General features: G+C 36.5%; 1 protein-coding gene across 1 annotated transcript in view; it reads left to right on the plus strand.

Annotated features, from left to right (window-relative positions):
- Snd1 (staphylococcal nuclease and tudor domain containing 1) overlaps nucleotides 1–13,465 on the plus strand; it is a 417,500-nt gene that overhangs the window by 171,696 nt on the left and 232,339 nt on the right. The window lies entirely within an intron of this gene.

Below are 13,465 nucleotides of genomic sequence, written 5' to 3' on the forward strand. Positions count from 1 at the left end.
AATAATAAATATATAGCTCAAAATGTTATCTTGAATAAATCAACTCTCTTGTTCTTGAGATAAGTCAATATCTTAATATTGACTTTTCTTTTGGGTTAAAAGAGTTTTTTCTTTAATAACTTAGGAATAAAAATTCTTTCCATATTAAGTTATGGAGTAGAGTTCACTGGTTCATTTGTTCATTCCTTTACTACTGTGCTATAGAATATATCATTATTTCTCCCACTAGGAACTCTGAGAGATGAGGTCAGGAGAGGAATTGGGTTAGCTGGTCTGAGTAGCCCCTCATGTAGAAACTACCTATAGGGATACATCAGGCATCCTTGCTGTGTATTCCAAAGGTGTTTTCCAACATGCCAAGCAACCAGGATACCAGAGTCTTTGAAACCTGAAGTATACTTTTGTTCATTGAATGTGAACAGGGAAACTCTGCAGCAAATGAGGGTAAGAGCCTTGGAGATGTCTTTTTTTTTTTTTGACACTTTCTATACTTTATTTCTGCATTATGTTCACATTCTCCTGTTTATCTTGAGCGAATAATTTCTGTGCCCTAGTTTCCTGTTCTATTATGTGGCTGGTTGATCTCTAATTCAAGAGACTGCCCCCCCCCCCCCCCCGCATTTGGTTGAAGTTTTCAGAAGTGGACAGATTAAGAGATAAAGTTATTTATTTTATATGATGTTCCTGTGTTTGTTAATGATAGCTGATAACTTGCTATACTGAAAAACAATTCTATATGCCATGAATTGTAGTCTCAACTCATTCTTAACACTTATTGTTATAAGATCTTATTATTAGAGTGGTTCTTAACACATTGTCTCTTATTACTACAGTCGCAGAAGTACATGTTCCCACATAAACAAAATATAGTATATCTTCACAGTATGTGTGTTTTGCCATAAAAGAAATAGTTAGGCCTTGCTATATACTATAATATAGATGAATCTTGAAAATACTTGTCCCAAGTAAAAAATTAGAAACACAAGACTCCAAATTGTGTGGTTCTTTTTATATATGAAATATTTAAAATAGAGAAGTCCCACAGGGACAGTGACTAGAGTGTTGATTGCCAGGAGCTAGGGGAAGTTGGGAATGGGGACTGACTGCTTAATGGAAACAGGACTCTTTTGGGGGAGTAGTAAAAGTGTTGCAGAATTAGATAATGATATTGGTTGCACAGTGTTGTGAATATACTAAAAACCACTGAATTGTCACAATTTAAGATGGTTTAAATGGTGAATTTATGTTACATGAATTTTATCTCAATTATAAAGTAAATGTGCATGTTAGTTGGAGTGGTTTATGAATTAAGTACTTGGTGTTTCTTGGTGCTAAAGTAGGTTGGCATTTTATGTGCTGTGTTAAATAGGTAGGCACCTGCATGTAGGAGGAGTCCTATCATTAAGAGAAGCATGTGCTTGTCCAGTGTCTTCCTAATTCATGGATAGTGTCTTGGGAATCTCCTTCACATCCTCATTATCTGTGGGAATCCAAGGACTTTGGTTAATGTGCTTAACCATTTCCAGTCTCTTTCATAATCTGTTAGACACTATCTTTAACCCAAACTGTATTGAAAATCTGCTCTTCCTTTTCAGACACTCAGTTCCTAGTTTGTTGACTAGGAGGAAATAACAAGCCTTATATTTTGAGATTCTCCAGTATAAACAGTTATAAATGTCTGAATTAAAGTTCTACTAAAGGGAACAGACTGTGGAGGCAGTCTAAAGGGAACAGACTGGTACGCCAGCCACATTCTTCCTCATATAATCTCTTCCCAGATTATTTTCTTCTCTGAGCTGAGGCTTTATCAGCAGGAATTCATGACTCTTAATGCCACATCCAATGCTTACCTCTGCATTACATTAGAGTGAAAAAGAAAACTCCATGGGACGACATAAGTTTCATCGACTCTACCTTGGTGATTTAAGGAGACAGAATGAATCCAATTTATAGCAAGAAATGTGAGCTCCTTTTCTCCTCTACTAACGGGAAATAGGATCACAGGGAACAAGTGGAGGTAGAACATTGCGTCTTGAACCTAGCAGCTCTTAGTCTTCAAATTAAAAATGGGCATCTGGCTAGTCTGCTGCAAATCTTTGGGTTTTAGTGAATGATCAGCTGGCAAAGCAGTATTTTATGTCCTTCTTCCACTCTTCTCCTGTTCTGTGAAGTGCTATGGCCAGGTACTATAAACCTCAACCACTAGTATCAGACTGTCAGTAATCAGCATGCCAAAATGCAGTTCCTTGTTACATGACAAGTAGGGAAAACATATGGCAGGCAGGTGGTGGTGGCAGGATCATTATCAGCTCACAGTGAGATTGGCAGTTCATTTGCAGATAGTGATGCCCACCTGCCATGGCAGTAGTACACCACTGGGCACCCGGAAGCCCTCATGATGTGTCCTTCTAACAGCGCGTAGCCTGTCCTGTATGATCCTACTGGCTGGCAGGCACTAGTGAACCAGCCACAACCATGGCCTCATCATGGGAACTATCATGATGAAATAGATGTTCAGTGTTAAAGACTCTCATTGTGAGCAGGCCACTGATTTGTTTTTGTTGTTCATTTTCTTGTTTTTAAAAGTAGATTTTCTCTTTGCATATTTACTTCAGCTTGCCCTATTGTTTTTTTTTAAGTTCGTCTTATTTTTCCCTTTACAAATGTGATTAAAAGTTTTTAGATCTTTAAAACATAATGTGAAAAATTGTATGCCCTATATTTAAACCTTCAAAGATAAGCCCTTCTAACAGTGTCAAGTATAATCCTATAGAGTTTGTCCCTTAATTTTGTCCCTTCAAATAGAATTATATGATATATATCATTGTGCATTGGCTTTTTGATCTGGACATCTCAAATCCAAAGCAGATTGTATAGATCTCCATTGTTTTCAACAGCTTTGTTGTATTTATTGAGAATTGCTAGTAATTTACTGTGGGAAAAATGGACAGGGTTTCTGCTACCATGGAACTCTAGGGCTAGATTCAGCTTATAATTTTACGTTTTTGTTAGATTATCATCAGTACCAACGACACAGTACAGTACTTTATATGCATCTTTATTTTAATAGACTGAATTTCTAGAAGTGAAATTGCTAGGTCAAAGGGCATTCACGTATTAAATGTTAGCAGAATTGCCACCTTGACCTTCAGAGGGTTGCAATAATTTATGTTCCTGACAATTGCAGAAGATATCGCTTAGAGAAGCCCATGAAAATTGTAGGCTTATTAGACAAAAGCAGAGGTGGAGATGATTAAATTCAGCAGCTGGAGAACTAGATAAAGGTGGGGAAATTGCTGTGGAATGTACTGGAAGTTCTCAAAAGATAGATCTACAGGTGAAAGATCTTTAAGGGATTCCTTAAACATGTAAGATGTGACAGGGCACATGACATCAAAAGAAATTGACAATGTAATAGAAAGTCAGAATGACAAAATTTTCTTATCCCCCTTTTAAAGGTGCCTCTTAGAAGTAATAAAGAAGGTGGATTTAGGCAAACTTGTGGTACCTAGTCATAAAACTTGTGCCTTAGTGTATTGACTCTTTAGAAATTAGGATTTTTTCTACTATATTACTGGGAACTGAACCCTGGCATGCTTTACCACTAAACTACATTCCCAGTCCTTTTTTATTTTGAGACAGTTGATATTAAGTTGCTGAGGATCTTGCTAAATTGCCAGGGCTGGCCTGGAACCTAGTGATCCTCCTGCCTTGAAAGTAGGAAAATAGACTAAGGTGTTTCATAACCTGAGAAAGGTAGATGATTTTGTCTTTCTTCTTTTGTTAATCAGTTATTGAAAATGACTTCTAATTATTAATTGCCTTTGGGAAACCATCTGTTTTCCTGGGAATGTGATGATACTGTCTCTCAGGCAAAAAGAGATTTAGGAATTGACTGAATTTGGGCTCAGAATTGCTTGGCCTCTGTTGTTGATTTATGGAATGTGTGAATGGTACAGCCTAGTGTGTGTGTGCGTGTATGTAAACAGGCACAACATAAAAATTCACCTTGTTAATCGTTTTAAATGTACACATTATTGTGCACTTATGACTGTCCGTTTCCAGAACATTTTCATCTTCCAGACCCAAAACTCTATATGTGTTAAATATTTAACTCTCCCTCCAGCCCCTGGCAACCTCCATTTAGCTTTCTCTATGATTTTTGACTACTTGCTATCTCATTAGGTAGTAACATTTGGCGTTATTTTTTGTTCTTAACTTTTTAAAAAATTATAGACGGACATAAAACCTTTATTTTATTTCTTTATGAGGTGCTGAGTATCAAACCCAGTGCCTCACATTTTGCTAGGCAAGTGCTCTTCCACTGAGCTACAACCCCAGCTCTCTCTCTGACTTTCTTTTTGTAAATAAATCTTTTCTGTGACTAGCTTGTTTCATTTATCACAATGTCCTGGAGGGCATCCACATTGTAGTATGTCAGAATTTTCTTCCTTTAAGGCTGAATAATATTCCCACATATGTATATGCAGTTTGTTTATCCATTCATCAGTTGAGGGGCACTTCCATTACTTCCATTCTTTAATTGCTATGAATAAATTATGCTGTGAACATGGGTATTCAGATTTCTCTGAGACCCTTTTTTCCATTCAGTTGATATATACCGAGAAGTGGAAGTGCTGCATCATATGGTAATTCTATTTTTAATTTTTTGAGGAATTTAAGCAGTATTTTTACTTCATATATCTGATAACTTAGTTTGGAAAAACATGCACTGTGGGACTGGAAGAAGCCTTTTTCTTTGTTTACATACATGCATTGAGTTAGCGTATTTCATAAATTTACTGTTTGAGATGCAGATGCTATATTTGACTGACACTTATCCTCCATTGCTACCTACCCAGTTTCCAAATATTTGTGCACAGTTTTTTAAATAGTGGCTACAGGTCAAGAGAACTGAATTTGGAAGAGGGCACAGATTTGGTGCAGGATGGTCTTCAGTCAGTGTTTGTGTAGCTAGACCTTGAACTTAAGTGGTTCTGCTCCGTGCACATTGTGTCTTCAATCAGGGAACTTAAACTCATTTAGTAGGCTCTGTCTTCATTGTGAGATGGGGAAAAGGGTGGTAAATGCACCAAGAAAGGTCCACGTGGGGCTGTGTACATAGCTCAGTGGTACAGCACTTGTTTACCATGTGCAGTGCCTTGGGTTAGATCCTCAGCACCACAAACAAAAAAGGAGAGCAAGGCCTATATTTTTGGCATTTGATTATTTTGGAAGGTTTACTTAGCCACAAGACCGAAAATAATTAAGATACAAAGTGGTGTATTGTTGGGCTATTTTCTCTTTGTATATTGGAAGGCATCCTAAAGAATAGTTAAATTTCTCCTTTGAATCATGATATACTTCCTTGAGGCCATTGCACCATTTTTAACTTTGGTCTCTCTCTCTCTCTCTCTCTCTCTCTCTCTCTCTCTCTTTTATTGATTTTTTTTTTTTAAAAAAAATATATGACAGCGGGAGTGCATTACAATTCACATTACACATATAGAGCACAGTTTTTCATATCTCTGGTTGTATAAAGGCCCTGGGTTCAATCCCCAGCAACACCACCAAAAGAAAAAAAAAAGAACTTTGGTAGTTAACTTAACCTGAATGCACATTTCTCTTGTCTGAGTAACTTCTCGGTGCCAGCTTGTGGAAAGCTAGAGAAAACTGAATGCTCTGGGGTGTGTCCAATCCAGGGTGCTTTTCCATGCTGACATTGCTCACCCAAGTAGAACCCAGCCTCCAGAGAAACAGGAATTTATGGAAACTCTTGGCAGGGTGAATACTTTTGTCTCCACATTTATTGCTAAGATTCCTTATTTGGCTTTTTGGGGAATAGAGACATCCCAAAACTTCAGAGACTGTCATACAATTACAAAGCAAATATAATGTAACCCTTTGTTTTTATCCTCCCCCTTCAGTAATTCTTCTTACAAGCCGTTAAGCAAATCCTCTTTATTCATATCCCTGAGCCCTATCCTCTTAGTTTTATTATTGCTGCTGTTTTAAAGACTGGGTGACATTGTGTGTTTTCTCCACAATATAAGTATCTCCATGTTTTCGTGCTGCTTGTGGCTGAAACTCCTCCAGGGAGACTTCTGAAGGAAGAGATTTAATTTCCCCTGACTGCTGATGACCTTGGGAATTTGGGGCACAGATGACTTTGATTGACACTTTTATAGAAGAGAAAAAAGACCCGCCCTCAACTTGCATCCTCTAGAGGAAGGCAAATGAAAGATGGGAGCTCTGGTGAGGCATAAAAAGGGACATGCAAGGGGGAAAGTTTCTTTTAGTAGCTCTGAGACCTTCTGGCTTTCTTCCTAGGGATAAGGAATATAGTACTAAAAGTAGGTATTGGTATGGGCTATGGAAATGATATAATAATAAGATAATGTCAGAACATTAACAAAAGTGTAGATTATGCTCTTTAAATACATTAGTAAGATTATAAGGATTTAAGAAACAAAAGATTTAATGCAAAATGGTGGCAGCTGTGAAGTTATTTCAGGTAGTGATCTCCATTTTTTTCTTGAGGTCCCCATCAGATTTAAAATATTTTCAATTATCAAAACTGTATTTCCCTATTGATTTTTATATGTGCCTATGATTTGCTTCCATGCGTAAACGGAACAGTATATTTTCAGATAATTTTAATGTTATATTTGTTGTTGGGTAGCTATCACTACTTCTAGAATCTTTGCCAATCTCAAATGCCCCTTACATAAAATTTTTTAATGTATATTTTTGGATCTCGAATTTGTGTATGCTTCTAATTAAATATTTACTGAACTGAAGGTATATCAGGGAGCTCTTAAATGAATGCCTAATGTCAGAGACTCTTAATGTCTCCTCTGGCCCTATATCACACTGTATTTTACCTATCCCCTGAAAACAGATAAAAGCATCTGCCCTTTGGGATGGAGGGGCCAGGCAGGATATTCCTTTTGTTTGAAATACATGAAATAAGAAAGCAGTTTGACCCTGTGTTTACAAAGGTTTGTAAGCACATAGGTTAACCTTCCATTGATGAAAATGAAATGTGCTTAAAATAGTTCAGTGTGGAGGAGGTGGGAAGGGTGATTGTAGATGGAGAGAGCAGCATAAATACATGTGAATAAACAACCAGCCTTAGTATCTAATTACAATGATTTGGAAGTGGGTGTGCCAGAATTTATCAACCTAAAAAATCTAGGTTGGATTGGAGAGGTAGCCTGGGAACAGGGGTTTATGACCCTGTTCTATGCCTTGCAGTGTAAATCAGAAAACAAATGTATAGGGTTTTTTTTTTTTTTTTGGTTTTGTTTTGCAAATGTATCTGTAGAGGTTGTTTTATTTTAAGAAAAATTGGAGCTCATAGATATCTAAATTTAGATTAGGAAAATTTCAACTTTTTATAATTATAGAAATTTTTTACAGTTATAAAAGTTCATAAAAATAATTAGTTCACGTCTATCAGTTGATCATTTTCTTTTAACAGAAGCCTTTACTGTTAACTTAAAAAAAAAAAATCAGTTCTTTGAAATGAGTTTTTGGCAGTCATACAGTCACCATCTATCCATTATGGTAAATTTCAACACTGAGGTAAAGAATCCTAGAATTGTGTTGGAAATTGTGAATTAATTTAAAAATCCAGAATGAGTCATGGAGAAGTATTTTTATCAAACTTTTGGACAGTTTATATCTTACATGTGTGGCTTGGAGTACTTAAGCCATGCTTGGTCCAAACTGAAGAGACACACTGGATACTGAAGACTTGGTACCAAAAGGAAAAAAGAAGAAGAAGAAAGAAAGGAAAAGTCTCTAGTGTTGGTTTAATATCTAAATGGTGAGAATTTGCAAATTTTGAAATATATAAGAAATAGGATTAAAATAAATTTCACCCATTTTTATTTTTTATGCTACTATTTTAAATATGTATGTGCAGATCTGATTTGTGATTCATTAAATTTTTGTCATATAATGATTGTGGAGAAGCAGTTAAGTTTGACATTATCTCCTGAGAGTTGATTAACTCCCCAGGAGCTTACATCTGAATAGGTTACTTAGGGGAGGTGAGCTGAGAGCATGTCCAGAGATAGGACCATTAGGCTGGCTTCATCAGTAGTAATTTATTTTGAAGGTCTTGCCTACCTAGATTTTAATGGATGATTGATGTGTGTTTCAAACTTTTTAAAAATATTTACATTCAAATTTTTAGGATATACTGAGGTGTATAATGTGTTTAAGGCCCTATTAAGTCCAAAGCAAATGGAAACTTGGCCTCTCTTTGTTCATTGTCTTCCTCATTTAATAAAGCCAGAAGTATCCTGCCCTAAATATTTCTAGTTAACCTACTAATTGATATGGTTCACAAAACTCCATTTAATTATCTTTGGTAAATAAAATATCCAGTAAATGTACCTGCAAAATTAATCCATAAAATATCTAAATAAATACTAAATAGTGTGTTATTCTTTAAAATAATCCCTACTTATCTCTAAGTTGGGATGAATATGTATGAGGTACATGTTCTCGTTTGCTGTGATTCCTTAAGGAGAAAAGTACATTTAATCGAGTCTCTCTGCCTAATGATTTCAGGAATCTAATGATTTAAGTCAACACATATCTTTTTTATGCATATATGTGTGTAGGCGTATTTATTTATTTATCTCGTATATACTTATTTAGCATATACTCTGTACCAGGCACTGTTCTAAGAAAATCAGTACATGCTTATCTAAAAATAAATAGCACTTGAATCGAGCTCACTGTGAGTCATGCCCTGTTCTAAGTGCCTTATGTATATTAATGCTTTTCTTCCTAGCACAGTGAGATGGGCATAGTTAACTATGTGAAATGGAAGCACAGAGATGGTAGGTAACTTTTCCAAGTTCACACAGTTCCTCTGTAGGATTGCCAGGAACCAAACCCTGCAGGCTGGCTGTGCCAGCATATCTGGGCTGTGTAAACTCTTTTGTTTTACTTACTCTTGTTTCCAGGTAGCATCATTTGGATTTAGGTCCAGATGGCATTGGCTTCTCTGTATCAGGGGTGTATAGAGGCTTTTCATAACTACCTGAAAATTCTGTCATGAGAGTGGGGTCATAAAAGAGCTTATTTCTAAAGGCAAAGTATTTATTACTGTTCTTTGTGAATTTATGATTGGCTGTGTGGAATCATGGGAGGGATTATGGGGTAATTATGCAAAACAGCGTCACATAACAGCTCTATTTATATTAAAACTAAACCCAGCTCGGGACCTGAAAATACTGTGTTTAAGTGGTTGTTTTTTCCCTACCTCATTTTCAGTGCTTAGGTAGATCACATTTTGGCATTTCATTATCATCAGCATCAAATTCTGTGAAGTTCTTTGATAGTTTGATATTTTTCTACTCAGTATTCATATGAAGAACATTCCTAGATGCTCAGAATTTATGTGTAGTGTAAACAGTTTGATCATGCTAAACTGCTATCAGACCTTACAAGAGACTAAGATATAAATTTAGTCTTAAGTTACCATATTAGTTCCTCCGAAGGGTTCGTGAAATTGCTTTCAAAGAACAGCCTACAATTGGATGGAATCTGACTGCCTACTACACAACTTTTTTTTTTTTTAACCTCTGAGAACCTCTTTGAGAAACAATTTAAAGAGAAATTATGTATATTTTGCCAGCTTCATTTTTTATGGTACTTGCTTTTATTAAGCATTAGAGCTTCATCACCGTTTCAAAATATTTTTCCTGCCCCCATTCCCTACCACTACACCCAAAGTTGAAATAAATGTGTTTTTTTCTTTTATAAAACAGAATGGTCACCAAGTTGACAGGTGTTCCTTAAAACACCTAATCTTCTCCTTCAAATTTTATGTTTCAAAGAGTTCCTTATTATGTGTGTGCATTATGCAACAAATATTTACTGCATATCCAGCTACTACTTCGCAAACCCTGTGCCACATCTTTCCATGAATAAAAGACGTGGTCTTCCTGCTCATGGTGCTTGCAGTCTGTGTGTTCCAACTCATTGATTAATGTAAGGTGAATTACAAAGGTTTAAAAAAGTACAACATAATACACCGTGTCTGGTTAAGATATGTTTTAGAGTTCTAGACTTAAATGATGTTACAAAGATCCAATATGGAGATCTCATTTTTCAGGTGAAGCTGAACTAAGATGCAAGATGTTACATGACTCATGTATAAGAGAGTGACAGATAGAACCAAGCAAGAGCCTAGGGCTCCTTGTGCTCCTGGCTGTAAAGAGACTTTGGATTGATCAAGTAGCCTTTTTGTCACATATATGTAAATTACATCATTTCAGGTATGTCTTTTACTAAAAAGGGAGGACCATATCTGTATTAATTAGTTTATCTTTTTTTAATTCATGCCATTTCAAATGTTCCCTGTAGGCCTAAAATTCAGGTTATCATTTATTCAGACAGACATTGCTAAGATCTCCAGCCATTTTAATTGAAACTGTTTAAATTGTGGCTTTTTCAAGTGATTGACAGGTCAGTGATGAATATCTAGTGATGAAAAACTCCGAGGTAGAGGAACAGATCTCAGAATCCACAGGAGAGGGACATAAATGGTAATTACACATTGACTTTAATTTCTGGTTTGTCATAGTTGCCTGCAGGTGTGTATTTTGGCTGTGGGCTCTTCTTAGGGCCTCATTTGTATTTGAGATTTTCTTTAATAATATTGTCTCCACAAAGAGCTCTTTAATCTCTGACTTATTTGCAATTCTCTTTCTCTAGATACAAGGAATAATTAATTGACCAATGAATGTGTTTGTTGTTTCTTTTGTTAATTGAAGATTAAAGTGGAGTTTTTTGTTGTTGTTTGCTTGTTTGGTTTTGTTTTTGTTTTTTCCCATGGATTTCCCTGGAAGACAGTTTGGGGCTGGCATTTCAGATTGACTTTCTGCCCTGGAAGATACACAGATGCTAATGTCTACTACCCATCCTATCTACCACCACCCATGTGGCCTTCTTTGGGTAGAGAGCGAATGTTTCTCTGTGGTGTTTCTGTGCTGAATAGCTGCTGTTGGCCCCTGTGCATACCAAGGAGGAGGCTTGGCACTGGCAGATGCAGGGTCACCTTGAGATTTACTTAGTTTATTTTCAAACAAGGATGATTTTTCCCCCTCTACTAATAGAATTGAGGGCTTGAGCTTGTTAGATGACTTGTACAAGGATATGTGGACTTTGCTCATCTCCACATATTTATTAAATCCCCACTGAATGTGCAAATTGGACAGACCATAGGCTATGGCTGTGCCCTATTTAAATTTGGCCCTGAGATATTTTACATGCCTTGCTTAGCTCATACTTAAGATTTTGTATTTGGTTTCTGCCATGACTCGATAATCCTGTTGCTTTTCTGACCTCTTCTTACTTCTGTTGGCTAACTGTAGGACCTTAGAATTTTGAAGCATTGTTCTTTTCCCAAACTTCCATGTTCATTTTAAAAATAAGTTTGTAAAAGGAAGATAGCATGCGAGGATTTAATGGGTCAAGTGAGCAATGTGGCTAAACTTGATGCTTATGTAGCACATCTTTAGGCAGATTGGTGAGAAGTGGGATGGAATTAGTAAAGGATTCTGGATGAAGGCTCAGGCTGTTTGTTCCCAGGTGTGTCTTCAGTGTATGTCTGTCTCGGCTATGACCCAAGCCAAACATCAAGGCATACTCCATATGTTTGCTATTAATACTATATACTGATTTCTTTTGATTCATGTTTATCTTTAAAAATATTTCATAAGGAGGGGTTGGGGTTGGGGTTGTGGCTCAGTGGTAGAGCTCTTGCCTAGCATGTTCGAGCCACTGGGTTTGATCCTCAGGACCACTTTAAAAATACATAAATAAAATAAAGATATTGTGTCCATCTGCATCTAAAAATATATATTAAATTAAAAAAGATTTCATACGGAAAAAGTATTGTCTACTTTGTCTACATCTGTTTATTTAGTGTATACTAGTAGAAAACAGTTTTTCCATTTTATGCCCCTAACCTCTTATCTGTACACATATCCTTTATTAACTTAAGACCTAAATCTTCTAGTTCGTTCTGACCTAACCCACCCCCATCCAAAACTTCCATTGGATTTGCTGTGTTGTTTTGATTAATACACCATGAAACAATTCTAAGCATCTTTGTAATGGTCATCTTGTCTCTTCCTCCTCCTACTCTTTTTTCTCCTCCTCCTTCTCCTCCTTTGGTACCAGGGATTGAACTCAGGTGCACTCTAAACACTGAACCACATCCCCAGCCTTATTTTGTATTTTATTTAGAGACAGGGTCTCACTGAGTTGTTTAGTGCCTCATTATTGCTGAGGCTGGCTTTAAACTGGTGATCCTCCTATCTCAGCCTCCAGAGTTACTTTGCCCAGCTGTTGTTCTTAATAGTTCTTAATCTGGTCCATGAAAAGGTATGGCACTATGAAATTTTATGTAGTTTTCCTGGAGCCAGGTCATAATCTAAATGCAGATCTTCAAAGTTATATGACAATCTAAAAGATTGAAGAACTTACTTTAGCATAGTGTCTTGCAAGTCCGGCAGGAATGTAGCAGACCTCTTTTCTGTCAAGGAGAATTTCTATGGGGTTTCAAGTGCTCATATAGTCAGTCATCTTTCCTCTTTTGTTTTTCAACTTTTTTCTTTTTTAAAATGGACTTTATCCATTTTTCCAGAAGTTTTGCATTTACAGCAAAATTGAGCAGAAAATACAGATTTCCCACATGCCCTTTTCCTCCATATATGAACAGTGTACTACACCAGAGATGAATATTTGTTAGTACTGATGAACCTACATCGATGCATCAGTATCTCCCCAAGTTCAGAGGCTTCATGCTTGGTATTGTAACTTCTGTGGAGTTTGACAAATGTGTAATAGAATGTATTCACCATTGTAGTATCACAGGGAATAGTTTCATTGCCCTAAAAAATACCCTGTGCTCTACCCATTTATCCCTCCCTCCCCCATCCCCTAGCTACCACTGATCTTTTTTTTTTTTTAAAGAGAGAGAGAATTTTTTAATATATATATATTTTTTTAGTTTTCGGTGGACACAACATCTTTTATTTTTACGTGGTGCTGAGGATTGAACCCAGCGCCCCGCGCATGCCAGGAGAGTGCGCTACCGCTTGAGCCACGTCCCCAGCCCCACCACTGATCTTTTGACTTACTAGATTCCTCTTTTCTATGTCGTATAGTTAGAATCATACTGTAGAAAACTTTTTCAGATTGACTTCTGTTACTTAGTAATAATATATGAGATTCCTCAATGAGTATGTATGGCTCAGTAGCTCATTGCTTTTTGGTACTGGATAATATACCATTGTCTGGAGGTACCACAATTTATCTATTCATCTATAGGAGAACATCTTGGATGTATGTAAATTTGACAAGTTATAAACAAAACTGCTGTTAACATCCCTGTACAGATTTTTATATAGACGAATTTTCAGCTCCTTTGGGT

The sequence above is a fragment of the Callospermophilus lateralis genome, chromosome 1 (assembly GCF_048772815.1).
Source record: "Callospermophilus lateralis isolate mCalLat2 chromosome 1, mCalLat2.hap1, whole genome shotgun sequence".
Classification (NCBI taxonomy): domain Eukaryota; kingdom Metazoa; phylum Chordata; class Mammalia; order Rodentia; family Sciuridae; genus Callospermophilus; species Callospermophilus lateralis.